The sequence below is a fragment of the Emys orbicularis genome, chromosome 6 (genome assembly GCF_028017835.1).
Source record: "Emys orbicularis isolate rEmyOrb1 chromosome 6, rEmyOrb1.hap1, whole genome shotgun sequence".
Taxonomy (NCBI): Eukaryota; Metazoa; Chordata; order Testudines; family Emydidae; genus Emys; species Emys orbicularis.
The window spans coordinates 3,046,912-3,066,013 of record NC_088688.1 but is presented as its reverse complement, the minus strand read 5'-3'; positions in this window follow the sequence as shown (position 1 = coordinate 3,066,013).

The following is a 19,102-nucleotide window of genomic DNA, read 5'->3' as shown; positions in this document are numbered from 1 at the left end:
AAAGCCCACGGCACAGAGCCTCGGTCAGCCCGGGGCCGGGGCGGGGGAACCCGACTGAAGGGGGAGTGTGGCTCTCCTGCCCCTTAGCCCAGCGCGCCCGGCCTCCGCATCGGGCACCGGCAGGGGCTCCCCAGAGTTTTCCTATAAACATTGCAGCTGGGAGCCCAGGCCAGCCCTGGGTGACGGCACTGACAGCCAGGGACCTGCGCTGGGGGCTCCAGCTGGAGAGTGGGTGCTGGTCTACCCCCTGGAGCCCAGAGTCACCCCCCTCCCTGCCTGCAGGCCTGCTTTGCCTTCACAGGGCCCCTGGCCCAGAGCCCCCAGCCCCAACCTCCACGGCCCAGCGGCTGAGCAGAGCACACCCACTGCCCCAGCCCCATCTCCCAACCGCTCTCCTCTCAGAAAGCCACGGGACTTTGTGCCCTGCAGAGCGAAGGCAGGTCCGGGGAGCCCCTTACTGGGGCCACACACAAATGTTGTGTTGTGTTTCTCAGCTGCGGTTGGGTAGATTTGGAAAGAACAAACCCCCCCACCCCCAGCTGGGCCAGACGTTCGAGCCGGGGGCCCTGGCACGCTGGGCCGGGACTGTGACGTGTCTGGCCTGCGTCTAGCAACGCTCCCGTGCTCAGAACAATGACTTTTCCGTAATGCTCCTTGCTGCAGATGCCCCCAGCCGGGCACCCCGCCGCGGGGCCTTGCCGCCGGTGCCTAGAGCTCCCAGTGCCTGGGGGCCGCAGCCGGAGAAACGGAGGGTATGTGCCAAGGCCACTGAGCTTCAGAGAACCCAGGAGTCCTGGCTCCATCAGGGCTGTTGGAGGGTGACGGTGCCAGCATGGGCTGCTCTGAGCGCCTGTCCTGCTGCAGCCTCTTAGGTTTCAAACTCCACCTGTTCTGGGCCGCTGCCCCCTTGATTCGCCCTCCCTGCCTGGTTTAAAGGGACAGGGCGCCGTGGGGCGCAAACAGGCCTGGTGTAATGTCACTGACCACCCTGGGGTGTCACCCTTGTGTCTCACCGTTTTGCGTTACCGCCCGTGCTGGCTGTGATTGGGGTCCATGCCCCTCCCCCCGGATCCCTGCACTTGGCCACCTGGCTGGCAGCGCCCGGCTGGCAGGCTGCGTTGCTCCCTGAGAGACCCGAACGTGGGCGAGACCCGAACCTGGGGCCAAGCACAACATGGAGCTGGCAAAGGCTGTGCTGAAAGCGGCTCCCTTTCCATCCTCTGCCTTTGTCAGCAGGACGCTGAGCTGGGGAAGCTGGGTTCTGGCCACTCCCCGGGCACGGCCGCTGCCACGGCAGGGATCAGAGGGGCTGGGGGGAAGGAGAGAGCAGAGCCACGTACTTTGTGTCTGGGCCTAGAGGGCAGAGCAGAGGGACTGGGAGCCAGGACTCCTGGGTTCTGTCCCATCTCTGGGAGGGGAGCGTAGTGCAGTGGTTAGAGCAGGGAGCCAGGACTCCTGGGTTCTATTTGTACCCGTGCCACTGACTCTCTATGTGACTTTGGGCAAATCATCTCCGTTCTCTCTGCTGTCAGAGGGGGGAGATGCCGCCTGACTGCCCGGGGGGCTGGGTGGGTTCTCTGCTCTGTGTACGGTGCCCTGAGAGCCAAAAAGGGCCAATGTGACCATCGAATCCGACCTGCTGGAGAACGCGGGCCAGAGACCTTCCCCCAGGACTCCCCAGAGCAGATCTCTTCGCAAAACAGCCACCTGTGAGTTAACAATGGTCAGGGATGGAGAACCCCTCGGTACATTGTTCCAGTGGTTAATGGCCCTCGTTAACAATGTGCCTTATCTCCAGCCTGGATTTGTCTGGCTTCAACTTCCAGCCATTGGATCGTGTTCGACCTTCCTCTGCCGAACTGACAAGGCCTTTCTTGTCCCCCATGTAGGTTCTTATTGATCAAGTCACCCCTGAACCGTCTCTGTGTCAAGCTAAATAGTCCGAGCTCCGTGAGTCTCTCACTCTAAGGCAGGTTTTCTAACCCTTTCCTTGTTCTCGTTCTGAACCCTCCCCAATGAACTGTGGGCCCCAGGACTGGACACAGGAATCCAGCTGCAGTCGCACCAGTGCCAAACACAGAGGTACAACAACCTCCCTGCTCCTGCTGGAGATTCCCCTGTTGATGCATCCCAGGATCGCATGAGCCCTTTGGGCCAATGTCACGCTGGGAGCTCCTGGTCTGTTGATTATCCGTCCGGAGTCCTGGCTTCCCAGCAGAGAGGCCCCAGCCTGTACGTCTGGCCTGCATTCTTGGTTCCCAGATGTAGATACGTTTACATTTCGCTGTATTAAAATGCGTATTATGTTGCTTACCAAGTGGCCAGATCGCTTGGTATCAGTAACCTGCCCTGTGCGGTATTCACCCCTCCCCTAACCTGCGTGGCAGCTGTAGACTTTATCAGTGAGGACTGGATGTTATCTGCTGGGACCCCACTGGAAACAGACCCGCTGGATGAGGATCCCCCTTGTCACGGACTCACAGATCGTGCCCACTCTTGGCCCCGTGCGATCCCTGGGGGGAACCCCTTTCAGTGAGACAGCCCTTCTCGGGAGTCCACTCTCTCGGGGTCAGGCCCCTCCACCTGCTGGAGCCGCACCTCTCTGAGCCTTAGCACGTCTGTCTCTGCCGTGGGCCCCCTCAGGGAGTCCCCTCGCTCTGGACCCCTGGGCCCTCCACTCCCAGAAGGAATAATGCCCCCTGTTCTCTAGCCTGGAGCGACTCTCAGCCAGCGTAACACAGGAGGTTTATTGAGCATCTGAACACAGCACAGGAAACTCTCAGGGCCTCAGGCCTGGCCTCCCTCAGCACAGCACATCCCAGTCTCTCTGCATCCAGGTGGGCTCTGCCTGCTCCCCCTCTCCAGCCCCGAGCCCCCCTGCTTCCCAGCTGGGCATCTGATATCGCCTCCCCCAAGCCCCGCCTCTGTCCATTGGCTTCTCTCCAGATAAACAGGGTCGCCTGGGCCTCCTCTCCCCTTTTCTGTCCTCTGGCCCCTCTGGCTGGAACCAGCTGATCAGGTCACCGGGGTCCTCTCCCTGCAGCCCATTGTCCTCCCACTGGCCAGAACTGGCTGTGACTCCCAAGTTGGGCCTCCCAGTCACCAGTCGCTGGGGTCTCCATGCTCCAGGCCATTGGCCGGGGTTCCATGTTCCCTCGCTGGTCCTCTGTAACAACAACTCCCTCTCCCCTCCCCTCGTGAAACCAGTAACACCCAGGGACACTGAGTCCCACCCCCTCCACATGCAAACCATTGGAAAAACCAAGAGAACCCCCCACTTCGTCACACCCCTTTACAGCTCCATTTCAGGAAGGAGCCGTTCGCCAGCTTTTACTCCATTTGCTGTGTGCCGTGGTTGAGTTCTAGTTTTTAACCTGCCCAAGGAGTGCCGGAGGGTGGGGACGGGGCGATCTCACTCTTGCTGTCCTGTTTGCAGGTATGAATTGGATCCTTCCTTCCCCGCCCCCGTTCCCACATCCCCTCCGCAGTGCCATGCACCTGGGGCCAGGTTTCCCCCAGAGCTGAGTGCCTCCGGCTCCCAGCGGTTTTGGGGGGGCGGGGGGAGTTGGGGGACAGGGACGGGGTCTCCATTGTCCTCCCAGCCCTCGCCCCCCCAGCCCAGGGGCCGGGCATGCTGGGAGATGGAAGTGCCGCAGAGACTCGCTCTGAAACAAGGCTGCCCTTTGACGGCCCCTACCGCCCCGCTGCCAGCTGGGCCCGATAGCGCCAGAGCTCAGCCTGACGAGGAGCTTGGGCCCAGCCCCGGGGCCCAGCGGGGGAGAACCTGATTTTTCTCCTTGGTTTTTAATAGCTGTTTTCTGTAGCCCTAATTGGCTTGGCTTGAGCGGCGGCCAAGGCAAACGCACCTGAGGGAGGTTTGCTTTACAATCTCCATCCGCAGGCTCCCGCTCCCCCCCCGAACACCAGCTCGGCATCTGGCCTCTTTTAGAGGGGCCGGCCGTGCCGATCGGGGGGTGCTCCCGGCGCCGCAGCAGCTGCGTGCGTCCCATGAAGGGCCGTCTGTGTGAGGGAGGCGAGAGGCCGGGGCTGCGGCAGCACCCAGCTGGGCACGGCCGGGCTGTGTCTGGGCATGTGCCGGGACGGTGCAGAGCCACCGCCGATGGTCGTGTGGGGGTCGTTCCGGAGCTGAGAACAGAGCCGCGGCCTGGCCCTGATTTTCACATTGGGCTGATCCGTCCCCCCAGGCTGCCGCAGGTACTAGGTACCTCCGAGCTGGGCAGCGTCGGCTCTCCAGCCATCTGGGGGTTTATAGGCTCGTCCGGCTGAGCGCACGTATAGGGTGGGGATCTGCTATTGAAAATGTGGCCCCTTGCAGGCCCGACAGGAATGTGGGCCCCGCAAAGCCTCCGCCCCACCTAGGCAGGAAAGGGGGCTGTGTAATGGGCCGGGCCTGGGAGCCGGAGGTCTGCTTTCCATCACCAAACGCTCACGTAGGCTGAGCTCGCTGGGGCAGGGGCCCTGCCTAATCTCCTGCCATGTCCGTTACGGCACAGAGCACATTTGTCATTTCTTCTTCTTGTTATTAATGAGTAATTGCCAGCTCTGTCGGTGGCTCACTGTGGGCAAGTCACTTAGTCGCCCCGTGCCTCGGTTTCCCCATCTGTGTCCTGAGCATAGTTCCCCGACCCTGCTTGCAGAGTGACTGGCTGACTAGATGCACTCGGGTTTGCGACCCCCTTGGAGGCCGGAGGAAGGGGGAAGCATCGTTAGCAGTGTGCAAGCTGCGGCAGCCTCTGGGGGAGTGGCTCCGTCTCAGCTCCTCGTGGAAAGCTGTGAGCAGCCTGGGGCAACGAGGGAGCGTTGTCTGCTGCCGGCTACTCTCCCCACACGTTGGGGGTGGAGGATAGTGCTGAGCGAACCTGCGGAGAGTGCGGCCTGGCCCGGCTTGAATCAGCCTCCGAGCTGTTGGCTGCGGCTCAGGGCGCTCTGCAGATCGACTCCCTGACCCGCCTGGGTCTGTGGGATTTTGCAGGAACCCCGGGGAGCACCACCTGCCAAGCTGCACATCCTGCCCCTGCCGGGAGCAAAGAGACGGGGAACGTAACCCGGGGTCAGGGGTAACCGAGCAGCTCCACTCACGCAGGTCTGATTGCAGGATTGGGGCCACAGTTTGCCTATGCAGCGCTGCCCCCTACTGGGCGAGAGTGTCTCCTGCCCCATCACAGGCATGTCAGCTCCTGCGCTGGCTGTGTGCCCGCTGTGGAATATGGCGCATGCGCCCCCACGTGGGGCCAGGTTCCCTCTTCCTGCTGGCCGAACGTTAGCTTGGTACAACTTTCAAAACAGAAGGTCGTTCACCGCCGTCCTGCTCTCGCCCAGCCTGTCTGACGGCCTGGGGACGTTCTCGGACTGGAGCCTGCAGCTCCCATGGGGAAGCCAGAGACGCTTGGGGTTGAGGGGGGCTGGATCTACAAAATGCCTGCGTTCTTCCTGCAGCGTTTGTGCAGTTACACAACATTACAATCGACTGCAGTTGATGGGGTCGGAGAGAGTGTGAAAGACACTAGTGGAAGATAAAAGAGCTACTACTGCTGCTAGCTACAGATATGCTCCTTTAGCTCAAGTGTTAGAGGCCTTTGTTCCTGCAAATGAGGAGAGCTTAGAGCAGGTTTCCAGCCCTGCTGCCCCCGTGTGTGAGGAGGTTTCTGTAGCAATTGTGCCTGTTGTTCACAGCATATGGGCCCTGATTTTTGTTGTCCAAAGCTAGAGTTGGGCAGAGACCAGGAATTGCGTCTCGTGGAGGATTTGGAGATTTTGAAACTCGGCTTCATTTTGAATCAGAGCGAAACGTGAAAACGTCGACATTTTCCAAGGGGAAATTTAAAAAAAAAGTTTTGGTTGATGGAAATGTTTCCTTTTTAACCTGTTGTGGTCACGCCACATGTTCTGAGACGTACCGTCATGTAAAATCAGCCAGTTCAAAACGAGCACTGGGAATGTTTCATTCTGCAAATGTGGCAACGGGACGGTAGAGACAAGAAGGGGGAGGGAAAAACTTTGATTGGACCAACCTGTGTTGGGGAGAGAGACAAGCTTTCGGGGATACGCAGAGCTCCTCCTGAGGTCTGGGAATTGAGCTGTTCGCTGGCCGCTGCACCTCAAATGTCTCTTGCAATCCGGGTGAGCTATGTCCATTGAGTGGCGCGGCGCGGCGCTGCGTACCTTCCCGTGGGTCCCAGCGCCGAAGAAGAGCTCTGTGTCGTTCCTCCTCTGCTGTGAGCAGCCGCGGCCTGACAACCGGCCCAGGTTGCTGCAGGTGCCAAGGAGGGGGTGTGTGTGCGCGCGCGCTAAACCCAGGGTTGTGAGTTCAATCCTTGAGGGGCCCATTTAGGGATCTGGGGCAAAAATAACCTGTCAGGGACAGTACTTTGTCCTGCGGTGAGTGCAGGGGACTGGACTCAATGACCTTTCAAGGTCCCTTCCAGTTCTGTGATTTCGCCGGGTGCCCAAAGGGGCTTTGTTTTGAAAGGCAGGGACAGCACATGGCCGGCTGCAGGCTCCCCTGTGCCCCAGCGCCGGAGGCCAGCAGGAACGGCGGCTGTTTGGGTTGGAGCCGCCGCGCTCCAGCGTTTGGCTGACCCAGGAGCCTTTGTGCTTGGAAGGAAGCGGAGGCCGTTTGCCAGAAAGCTTCCCAGCCCGGCTCCCTCTCCCCTGCCCGCTGGTGGGGGAAGTGCCGTGGGGCTGGCTGGCTGGGGGCGAGGCACGGCGGCAGGCAGGCGAGGGACAGAGGGCATTCCCCTGCACCTGGGACCCGGCTCCCTCTCCCCTGCCCGCTGGTGGGGGAAGTGCCGTGGGGCTGGCTGGCTGGGGGCGAGGCACGGCGGCGGGCAGGCGAGCGACAGAGGGCATTCCCCTGCACCTGGGACCCGGCTCCCTCTCCCCTGCCTGCTGGTGGGGGAAGTGCCGTGGGGCTAGCTGGGGGCGAGGCACGGCGGCAGGCAGGTGAGAGACGGAGGACATTCCCCTGCACCTGGGACCCGGCTCCCTCTCCCCTGCCCGCTGGTGGGGGAAGTGCCGTGGGGCTGGCTGGCTTGGGGCGAGGCACGGCGGCGGGCAGGCGAGGGACAGAGGGCATTCCCCTGCACCTGGGACCCGGCTCCCTCTCCCCTGCCCGCTGGTGGAGGAAGTGGCGTGGGGCTGGCTGGGGGCGAGGCACGGCGGCGGGCAGGCGAGGGACAGAGGGCATTCCCCTGCACCTGGGACCCGGCTCCCTCTCCCCTGCCCGCTGGTGGAGGAAGTGGCGTGGGGCTGGCTGGGGGCGAGGCACGGCGGCGGGCAGGCGAGGGACAGAGGGCATTCCCTCTGCACCTGGGACCCGGGCGTGCCACCGGGGCAAAGTGGACGGTGGTTTTGTAGTGGGATTTATTTAGGGCTCCAAAGGAGGCAGCTAAGTGGGGGCCAAGGAATTGGCGTAGGTGCGAACCAGTGGCTGGCACGCGCTGGGCACAGGGGCGTGGTGCGGTTTGGGATTCCTCCTGCCCTGGTACCCTGCTCGGGCTGCGAACGCTGCCTGGCTGGGTCGTGAGCCCCATCACAGCCCCAGGGCTGCTCCTTCTGGTGACTGAGCTGGTGTACCCCAGTTTGTCGTGAGGCAGGCCAGTTTGCCATGCCCGGGCAGCGCCCGCTCTCAGCCTCCGGGAGCACCAGAGCCCTCATCCCCAGGCCGTCTGCACCCGGCCTGGCAAACTTCATATACTGAGGGCTGATGATGGCCAGGCCGGCTACTGACACCCCCTCCTGGCCGGGTTTGGGGGCCTGGTTCAGATCCATTTTGGAACCGTCTCTTGTTGGGGTTCCCAGGCCTGCATCTCTCCCTTCTCCTGTGGGTGGGACATTCCCTTCCCCCTTCCCCCCCCTGGAGGGGGGCTGGAGGAGCGTCTGTCCCGGGGTCCTAGAGGTTAATGAGGGGAGAGGCCCAGAGGGGCCCGTCCCACACCCGGAGCCCAGCTCCCGGCCGGTCCCGGCAGGCTGTGCCACGCGTGTTTATCCCGTGGGGAGCGAGAGGGGTTCACTGCTGGACCAGCGCCTCGCCCTGCTTCTTGCAGCTCTGGGCCCCCCGTCTGGCTGCTGGGGTCCACGCCGCAGAGCCCCCCCCCCGCCCCAAACCCGGGCTGCCCCGTCCGCCTGGCGACCTGCGGCTGCCTGGGGACTGAAATCGCCCCGCTCCCCCAGCTGCTGAGCTGTTACTTTGCTGGGAGATTATTTTTAGGAATTTCTGGAGCGTGCGGTCGGCGTGGCTGGGGGCCGAGGGGCGGGCGGCCCGGGCGGGAGAGGGGGTGGGGGAGGGAAGAAGGGTTTTTTTTTTTTTGTTTGGAATAAAAACTCTTCCCAGCTGGCAGCGACTCCGGGCTTGGCTGCCGGCCGCTCTCTGTGCCCTGGTGTGCGGCTCTGCCAGCGCCTCAGGTTACCGCTGGGAAGCAAGAGGCTCTAGTTCCCTGCAGAGGGGCCGGGGGGGCGCCGCAGGGGGAGGGCCAGCGCGAGGGGGTTTCTGGTGTGCGCTGTCGAGCCTCCCGCCGCAGGCAGGGGGGAGAATCGCCCCTTTTCTCCGCAGCCGAGCGCCGGGCCGGGGCCGCCGGCCAGCATGGGGAGCTGCGTCCGAGGCAGCCGGCTCTGAAGGTAGGATGAGGGGCGAGGAGCCAGGCTGGCGCAGGGCTGGTTTGTGCTGGGCCAGGGGCGCTGCTGGGGGCGGGCAGGCGGGGGGGAGAATAGTTGCGTATCTGAGACAAAGCCCCTAATATCAGAATGGTGCGATAGTATCGGGACGTCAGACCACCCGACTGGTGCTTGTGGGCTGGGGCTGTGCAGATGGCACTGCCCAGCCAGGCACCCTGTGAGCGCGCTGGGTCTGACTGGGCATGGGGGTAAAACTGATTTACCCCAGGGCTGCCGGAACTAGGCTCGGGGGGTTGCTCTGGGTTTGCCCTGGGGTGACCGGAACAGTTTTGGGCCTGGGGGGGGGGGGCGTTCCGGGTTTGCCCCGGGGTGACCAGATCAGGGTCGGCTGTAGGAGGGGTGTTCTGGGTTTGCCCCAGTGTGACCGGATCAGGGTCGGGCTGGGGCAGGGGTGTTCTGGCTTTGCCCCGAGGTGACTGGATCAGGGTCGGGCTGGGGCAGGGGGAGCTGTTCTGGGTTTGCCCCGGGGTGACCGGATCAGGTTGGCTGGGGAAGGGGGGGCGTTCTGGGTTTGCCCCGGGGTGACCGGATCTGGGCCGGGATGGAGGGGCTGTTCTGGGTTTGCCCCAGTGTGACCGGATCAGGGCTGGGGTGGGGGGGCTGTTCTGGGTTTGCCCCGGGGTGACCGGATCAGGGTCGGGGCGGGGGGGCTGCTCTGGGTTTGCCACGGGGTGACCGGATCCAGGCCGGGGCGGGGGGGCTGTTCTGGGTTTGCCCCGGGGTGACCGGATCAGGGTCGGGGTCGGGGCGGGGGGGCTGCTCTGGGTTTGCCACGGGGTGACCGGATCCAGGCCGGGGCGGGGGGGCTGTTCTGGGTTTGCCCCGGGGTGACCGGATCAGGGTCGGGGTCGGGGCGGGGGGGCTGCTCTGGGTTTGCCCCGGGGTGACCGGATCCGGGCCGGGATGGAGGGGCTGTTCTGGGTTTGCCCCAGTGTGACCGGATCAGGGTCGGGGTCGGGGCGGGGGGGCTGCTCTGGGTTTGCCACGGGGTGACCGGATCCAGGCCAGGGCGGGGGGGCTGTTCTGGGTTTGCCCCGGGGTGACCGGATCAGGGTCGGGGTCGGGGCGGGGGGGCTGCTCTGGGTTTGCCACGGGGTGACCGGATCCGGGCCGGGATGGAGGGGCTGTTCTGGGTTTGCCCCAGTGTGACCGGATCAGGGCCGGGATGGAGGGGCTGTTCTGGGTTTGCCCCAGTGTGACCGGATCAGGGCCGGGGTGGGGAGGCTGTTCTGGGTTTGCCCCGGGGTGACCGGATCAGGGTCGGGGTCGGGGCGGGGGGGCTGCTCTGGGTTTGCCACGGGGTGACCGGATCCAGGCCGGGGCGGGGGGGCTGTTCTGGGTTTGCCCCGGGGTGACCGGATCAGGGTCGGGGTCGGGGCGGGGGGGCTGCTCTGGGTTTGCCACGGGGTGACCGGATCCAGGCCGGGGCGGGGGGGCTGTTCTGGGTTTGCCCTGGGGTGACCGGATCAGGGTCGGGGTCGGGGCGGGGGGGCTGCTCTGGGTTTGCCACGGGGTGACCGGATCCAGGCCGGGGCGGGGGGGCTGTTCTGGGTTTGCCCCGGGGTGACCGGATCCGGGCCGGGATGGAGGGGCTGTTCTGGGTTTGCCCCAGTGTGACCGGATCAGGGCCGGGGTGGGGAGGCTGTTCTGGGTTTGCCCCGGGGTGACCGGATCCGGGCCGGGATGGAGGGGCTGTTCTGGGTTTGCCCCAGTGTGACCGGATCAGGGCCGGGGTGGGGGGGCTGTTCTGGGTTTGCCCCGGGGTGACCGGATCTGGGCCGGGATGGAGGGGCTGTTCTGGGTTTGCCCCGGGGTGACCGGATCTGGGCCGGGATGGAGGGGCTGTTCTGGGTTTGCCCCGGGGTGACCGGATCCGGGCCGGGATGGAGGGGCTGTTCTGGGTTTGCCCCAGTGTGACCGGATCAGGGCCGGGGTGGGGGGGCTGTTCTGGGTTTGCCCCGGGGTGACCGGATCAGGGTCGGGGCCGGGGCGGGGGGGCTGCTCTGGGTTTGCCCCAGTGTGACTGGATCAGTTCGGCTGGGGAAGGGGGGGCGTTCCGGGTTTGCCCCAGCTGAGTCCATGGGGTGACTCCGGCCGTCCCCTTGGTGAGTGTCACTGTCTCAGAGGGACGGGGGCTCTGTCTCTGCTGCTGAGGGTCATGCTCCGTCCCTGGCTGGCCGCCCCATGCAATGTGAAGGGGGCAGTGCACCCCAGGTGGGAAGCAGCCACTCTCTGCAGCTCAGTGTGATGGGAAAGGGGGCAGCAGGGGCCGGGTGGCTCCTGGGAGCGAACGGGGGGGACCCAGCAGCAGTGTAAACGCCAGTCTGGCTGCACACATGCCTTTGCTGTGGTCTCGGTGCCCGCGCCAGCCTCCCGCCAGGCTCTCCTGCTCTGCCTCCCATCAGAGCCCTCTCCCGGTGCCACCCCAGTGCCCCCCTACGCCAGCTGTGGGTCTGGCCAGCCACGGGCTCCTTCCGATTTCCCCAGATGCCTTGGGAGCTCGTTAATCTGTCTGCGTTAACATTTGTTGGCTGCTTATGTCCATTGTCTTCTATTTTTGTCCGTGCCCGGAGCCAGCCGGATGGAGGCCTTTGCTAGCGTTCACAACAAACATGGCCCTTCCTTTCACCCCGTCCGAGGGAGGGTCCCGCTTCTGGGGGAGCCCTGAGGCAGAGAGGGGATTGCCGAGGGACGTCCTGCTCGCCCCCGGGGCCAATCCGGAGTCACTCTGGTTTAATGCCGGTGTACCTCGGCTGACTTTGGTGGAGTAGCTGAGGTGGGAACCTGGCCCCTGGTCCTGTCCTGATGGTGACTGTATGAACCTTGTCCCCATCATGGGTTTTCCACTCGACCCAATCGTGTATGGGGCCAGGTCCTAACCTGGTGTGAATCGGCCACACTCCAGCAGGTCCAGTGGAGCTGGGCTGCTTGACGTGAGCTGAGGATCCGGCCCTGGTGTGATTGCTGCAGGGGGGAGCAGACGGCTTGACGGAGCTTGGGGCATGCTCCGCCGACAGTCACTGGGTGAGCTCTGCCAGGCGTGCCTGGCTGGGGAGATGAGGGACTGGCACCCCTCTGCCACCTCCCCGCTCTCTTCCTGGGGAGACCAGAACAGCTGGCGCGGTCACAGCGCTCTGCTGGTTCGTGTCACCAGGGCACCGCACCGGGGAGTGGCACAACGTCCTTCTCCGGCCGATTCCGTGCTTGGGCACGCTCTGTGGGCAGCAGTGCCGGCAGCTGGGCAGTGCCACTCGGCTGATGTTTACAAGCCACGGTACGCCCAAGCTGGCGTCGGCGTCAGGCACTCGGCCCGCTTGCCGGTTGCTGGATGTCACCATTGCCGGGGGATTGCTGCTGGCTCCTGTCCGTAGGACAGGACATGCCCGCGCTGCGCAGGTGGGGCGCTCTGGAGTGACAGCAAGAAGGCAAGTGTTGGGGGTGCTTTCACGAGTGAGAACAAGTCCGTACGGAGGGTGGGGTTTGGGGCTGTCTCGTGCTGGCAGTGTTGGTCTCCTCGCCGGCCGGGCTCGGCCCATTCGGGGGCCCTACGATGTGAGGTGAGCTGGGGACGCTCTCTCCGTTTGATCCTAGCGAGGGGTGCAGCTCTGATCCCAAAAGCCAGGCAGGAGCGACTGTCCGCCTTGACTCGCCCTGCGCTTGTTGCAGTGGAGGGGTTTGAATTTCTCGGAGCGCCGGGGTTCAGAGCCGTCTCTGGGGGACACAAACGCGTCCCTCCAACAAACAGACAAATGAACGGAAGCCGTTGGAGTGCTTTCCCATCGTTCCGAACCCTCGCGGGCTCCCCGGTCCCTAGACACGGCCCATGGCTGGGACAGGGAAGGGGCTTTGCTCTGGGCATAGCAACACGCACGCATGGGTAAGTCGGTGTCGTTCCATGGACTTTAATGGCTCTCTGCTGATTGACACCAGTTTGGGATAAGGGTTTCTGCCCCCAGTGACTCCAGTGTAAACGGACCGAAGCTAGCGGCAGAATGACGGGGAGCGGACGGGGGAGCAGGATCCTGGCTGGGGCCAGGTCCACCTCTTGCACCTGAGCTCTGCTGCATCTGTTCTGGGCCCCTGCGTGCCAGGCCCACTGGGCCAGGAGGGGTCAGCCACTTGAGGGGAGCCGCATGGCCGGTGGGGACTGCCCGAATGCCCCAGCCTGTGTTATGCGGGTCAGCCCCATGGTCGCCTTGGTCCCTTCTGGCTCCAGCACCCAGGAGAACCCCGCTGCGGAAGCAGGCAAGGAAGGGGCTGGTTCTCGTAGGCTGCTGTTACGTGCGATACCTCGGTGGGAGCCCCCAAGCCAGAACGCTGCTGCAGGGCTGACGGAGCCGCATGGGTGTTAGCAGGGAGGGGCAGGGCGAGGGTGGGGATATTCCTGGGAGAAGCGCTGAGCTTTGGCGGGAGAGCAACTGGGGGCTAGATCTGCAGCGGGCACATGGGCACAGCTCTGTCAGCTCCGCTGCAGACCTGGCCCTGGCTTGGCGGGTAGGCGCTGGGGTCACGCTGGGTGCCAGGCTCCTCTGGGGTCACTCGGCTGCAGCCCATGTGGGCGTACCTGGGCTCCCGGCTCGTGCGTGGCTCCAGGGCTCTGCCGTGGCGCTCGGAGCGAGGGCAGCGTTTGCAGAGAGTTTGTCTTGATTTAATTGGCATCTTCACGGGGGGAAACCGCTTCCCTTCTAGGGCCGGTAGCGGGGGAGCGTTAAAGACGGGCCATGCAAAGGGCGCGCCGAGGCGGGGAGGAGTCTGTGTCCCCCCCAGACATTTGGGGTTGGGGTCGGGGTCCAGGGAGAAAGCAACGGGAGCGAGGCTTGCCGGGCCATAGGGGTATTGCTGGGGGGTGACGGGCGCAGTCCGACACACGTTCCATCCTGGCCGTGACTGGGCAGGAAGAGGTAAGGCTCCCTGGGCCCCACTGGGGATCTGGGCCTGGATCTAGAACGGGGGTTTAGCCCCAACCACCTCCTGCTGGAGCTCTGCAGCTGGGAGGGCGAATTGGAGTTTGACCTGGTCCAGCCCCTCCCATGGTGCAAGTCCTCGCAGCTCCGGGGGGTCAGGCCCCATTGCAGCCCCCGGCTGGTGGACCCGCAGCGAGACGTGCGCTCACTGTACCCCCAAGCCCGGGCTCTGTGCACAGGCAGTTGTGGTTGCGTAGGTAGGACGGTGCGCGCACCCCTGCCGCAATGCAGGTCGAAGGCTTCCCGCTGGCGGAAGGTGTGTTCGGATCCCCGTCTCGGACAGGGCCGTGTCCATGAGCCCTCCAGGGTCCCCTCCATCGCCCCAGGGCCCCAGTGGCTCTTTAAGGGCTCCCCTCCCCCAAGCTTGTTTCTCTTTGGGACAGTGCCGCATGAGGCTGTTTGGTTTGAACAGTTCCCTTGCCGGGATGGCTTGTCCCTGAGGAGTAAGGGCCGGAGGGGCAGATCCCCAGCTCTGGTGCAGAGTCTGGGGGGAGTCGATGGAGATCTACAGCTGACAGGGCAGCCCCCGGGTTGGGAAGCACTTTGGCAGCTGTCGGGATAGGCAAGCCCAGAATATGGTTCTAGCTAATTCTCAAGGCGCTTTGGGGCTGTCTGATCTCCTTCGTCCCGGGCCGGGCGCCCTCCTCTCGCGGTGCAGGGCTGAGAGATGGGTGGGCCCGTGGGGACGGGGCTTTCCCTGGACAGCTCTGAGACAGAAGCGGCTGCGGGAATGTTCCTGGCGCTGCCCAGAGCGAGGCGCAGCATTTGATCAGTCTCCTAAGCAGCGAGTAGCTTTGTGCCTCGTGTCCTGGGCTGGCACAGATGGGCTCTCACCAGCCAGTCGGGCTGGAAGCCTGTTGGTTTCTCGTCTGCAGCTGCGGCCACAGCCAGACGGTGCCCGGGTGCATGTCACCAGGATGCCCCCCAGGGCTGACGGCCCCATCCAGGCACGTCAGCATGTGGGTTCTGGTTGCCCAGCACGTGGCACCCAGCCCAGCCTGGACCCCTCTGCCATGGCGAGGGTGCCGTGGGCGAGACGTCGCCCAGCACCCAGGGTGGCTGATGCTGTGTTTGCAGGCGGGTGACCCTGGAGGCGGCAGGCCCGTGCCAAGCATGCAGGGGGAGAAGCTGCCAAGCCCACTTGGCTCCCTGTGCCGCCACTTCGCTGGGTCTGCCCTAGACCACCCTCGGGGAGAAGTGGCAGCAGGGAGCTTCGGAGGCCCCCATGGCGCCTCGGCCTGGTTGGCAGCGGCCTCTGTCCCCACCCCAGTCCCTGAGCGTCTCTTCCCCCCTCCCCGCCCAATCTCTGCCCGCGTCTCCCTCTCGCTTTGAAGAGCGACATCAAATGAAGCAAAAAAAACCCAAGCACAGAGCACTCAGTGCAGTGGAAAGTTGGCCCGGCCCTGGTGCCTCCCCCAGGAATCCCTGCCATCGCCTTGCCAGGCCACTGCGGGGCATGGCACAGAACGAGTGCGCGCGTCCGTGTGTGTGCGCGCGTCCGTGTGCGCATGTGCGTGTGTGCATGTGTCTCTGTGCGTGTGTGTGTGCGTTTGTGTGTGTGCGTGCACATGTGTGTGCGCGTGCGTGTTTGTGTGTGTGTGTATGCATGTCTCTGTGCGTGCGTGTGTGTTTGTGTGTGCATGCATGTTTGTGTGTGTACACATGTGTATGTGCGTGCGTGTGTATTTGTGTATGTGTGTACGCACGTGCGTGTGTGTTTCATCATCCTCAGCAGGAAACAAAACAAGCAGCAAACCCAGCAGAGATTCTGGCCGGTGGATGGGGGCAGAGCTGGGCACCGGGTGCTGATGGGCCATGCCAGGGGCCATGTGCCGGGAGCAGGTCCTGCCCATGACTGCTGGGCGTTTTGGGGTGCTGGCTGGTTCAGGCCCCCAAGAGGCGCTTGGGGATCAGGTCTGCGTTTAGATAGGCCCAGGGAGGCTGGGAAATCACAGACACACCGTCTGGAAGGGATAATTTATAAAGCGAGAGCTGCTAGGTTCTGTTCCCCTGTCCTCGGGCTCGGTCAGCCAGTGGGAGCCTCCCAATGGGGTGACACCGCTAACTTGTGTCCGAGTGGCGGCGTGCCCTGTCACTCGATGGCCTGCAGGGGATGCCGTGTGGCGTGGCATTCGGGAATAAGCCAGGACAGTCGGGCTCGCGTCGTTTGAAAAGGGATGGTTCTTGTGGAGGGCTGTGTTAGCAGCTCCCTGCCCGCCCCGGGATCAGCTGGGATCCGCACCATGTTTCCAGCCTCAAACCTTGCAAAAACATGAGTCGGGCTCCCCAGAAATCACGAGAATAGCTTGAAAAATCATGAGGTTTTTGGTTTTTTAAGTACCCCGCTTGGGGTCTGGTCAGTCGTCCTCTGGGCTTCAAGGATGTAGGGGTCACATTCCCTAGCTTCTCCCTGCAGCCAGGAGGGCTGGAAACTTACTGCTTTGCTTAACGCAAGCCACAATTCCCCTCGAATCCCAGGACTCCGGGAGGTGGGGCTGTAAGACAACCACCCCACGCTATGAGGCTTGTGAGAAAACCATGAGTGAGCCACACTGCTCCGGACCACGCTCAGCATCGGCTCAGCTCTCGCTGAAGTGAGCAGTAAAACTCCGGGGAGCTTGGCTGGGAGCAGCTAGGCCAGGGGTGGGCAAAGTTTTTGGCCCGAGGGCCACATCGGGATTGCGAAACTGTATGGAGGGCCGGGTAGGGAAGGCTGTGCCTCCCCGAACAGCCTGGCTCCCTCCCCCATCCGCCCCCTCCCACTTCCCGCCCCCGACTGCCCCCTCAGAACTCCCAACCCATCCAACCCCTCCCCCCCCCGCTCCCTGTCCCCTGACTGCCTCGACCCCTATCCACACCCCCGCCCGCTGACAGGCCTCCCAGGACTGCCACACCTAGCCAGCCATCCCTGTTTCCCGTCCCCTGATGCCCCCCCCGAACCTCCGCCTCATCCAACCACCCCCTGCTCCCTGTCTCCTGACTGCCCCTCTGGGAGTCCCTGCCCCTTATCAACCCCCCCGCACCCGCGCCGCCCGGCCGCAGCTAGCCACGCCGGCGTGCTGCCCGGAGTGCTGCCCAGAGCACTGCCCGCGCGGCGAGCTGAGGCTGCGGGGGAGGGGCTAGCCTCCCGGCCGGGAGCTCAGGGGCTGGGCAGGACGGTCCCGCGGGCCGTAGTTTGCCCACGTCTGAGCTAGGCCAACGCTGGGCGCTTTGGGCAATTCCCAGCCCCCTTTACTCCAGCCAGCCTGGGCTCTTCGGGGTTCTTCAGCTTCCTGCTGGCTGGCCTTGCCCACCGCGTCTGCTGCCCTGCCGGCCCCCGGCAGATGTCTGCACGCAGGAATTGTGGCTGCCGCCAGCGCAGGTCAGAGCAGGCAGCGGGCGGCCAGGCCTGCTGCTTGCGCCGGAATCAGCGGGGATTTCGCCTGCGTCGTCCAGCAGGGCTAGAGGTAATGACCCCCCTGCTCGCCACAGCTCTGTGCCAACGCTGGGCTTTGCCAGGGCGGCCCCGTCCGCACCCAGTCCTTCCATTCAGAGCAAAGCAAGGGGCACGGAGCAGTGGGGGACAGGGGGACCGGACAGGCTGGTGCCTCAAGGGTCGAGTCGCCCCCGGCCAGCAGCTTGGCGGCTTGCCCCAGCTGGGGTCCCAAGGCCGCCCCTTGGCTGGCTGGATTCAGCATGGGGGGCGGGGGAGGAAGCTACTTGGACCCACGCTAGCCTCCAGCTGCATGGAGGGTGTTGGGATGGGGGGGGGGCAGCTGGCTCAGACCGTCGCCCTGGCGCCGTGCAATGGAAGATGGGGACTCCCCTCCGCTGACCCTCCCAAGACACCACATTGATTCTGTGTGCGCTGAGCACAGCTTCCCACGCCCGGGGAAGGCTGGGAGCAGCTGCTGCACTTCAACGCCGAGCCAGCCCCGCCTGCCGGGGCAACGCCGGGCTGGGCTGGGGTGAGGCCAGTCATGGCCTGGAGAGGTCCCCGGCTGCACCAGGCCGTGGGCAGCAGACGCCTCTGGCTCTGTAATTAGCAGCCGAGGAATCCACCGAGTGGAGGAAGAAAGTGTCCCATTGTTTTCCCTGCTGTGGCCTGGCTCTGCGGCTGCCCGGCTGGGGACTCCCTGTGCTGGGGATTAGGTCATCGCTGGAGCAGATATAGAAGGGGGGCGTCTGTATCCGGCCAGCTTCATCTTTCCAGACCCCCCTCTGCTGCCCCTGGCTCTGCTCTGTGGAGCTCGCTCTGTCTGTCTGTCTGTCCCCATCCACCCCCTCTATCTATCTATCTATCTATCTATCTATCTATCTATCTATCTATCTATCTATCTATCTATCTATCTATCTATCTATCTATCTATCCTCCATCCACCCCCTCTATCTATCTATCTATCCTCCATACACCCCCTCTATCTATCTATCTATCCATCCCCATCCACCCCCTCTATCTATCTATCTATCTATCTATCTATCTATCTATCTATCTATCTATCTATCTATCTATCTATCTTAATCCTGCTACCCATCACTGTAGTATCTAGGCACTGTCCACATTAAACTCCACAGTGGATCCCTTGTGAGCTGTGTGTGTGTGTCTGTCTGTCTGTCTGTCTGTCTGTCTTTCTCCTCTTTGGGGGCGTGATTCTGCCTGGGGAAGGTGTGTGGGTTTTGCTTTGCTTGCCGACGCTTCGTTGGCTGGTGGATGGGGCGGCCGGGGGGCGGAGTTGTGGGGGCCATTCGGGTAGAGGTGATGAAGTCGTTTGTATGTAGATTCGTGGCTGCCAAGTTTTGTGCAGCTCCACGGGTGGCATTTTATGCCAGTTATTTGGAATGAATGGCGTTAACGGTGTCTTTATTCTATTGATTTGCCTGGTTCCCCAGGCGCGGGCTAGACCAGAGTGCACCTGCCCGCTCCTCCCAGGCCCTCCTCTGCAGGAAGGCTCGGCGTGGGCAGACCCTGGGCGCTCGTCCGCAGAGTTCAGACGTGTCACACCCTGTGCGAACCCTGGGAGCCCCCTGGCTTCAGGCTTCCGGCGCGGCTCTCCCTGGCAATGCGCCCTGAGCGCGGCAGAGGACAAGCCCCTGTCGGAGACGCTGGGTGTTATTGCTTGGGCCATGCTGAGTTTAGAGCTGCCTGTTGCGTCTGGGCTGGGCCCTGGCGGATCTCGGGGTGGCGACACGGCACAGCCGGGGCAGGCTTTTCCCTCGTCCAGCTTTCTTGGCGCTGCGTCTCCTGGTGAGCTCCGGGCTCCTGTCCTTGCAGCGGGGTGAGATCTTTTCGATCTGGCAGCTCTCGGCCTCTTTGGGCCAGGCGCTGCCGCTGAGGGTGGCAGCGTGGTTCTGAGCTGGCAGCAGCTGCCCTGGGCTGTCTGACGGGGGCGCTGCGTAGAGCTAAGCTGGGGCTGTCATGTTGTAGTGTTCGCTTCCATCTCGGGCCCGCTCCCTTCCTCTGCGGG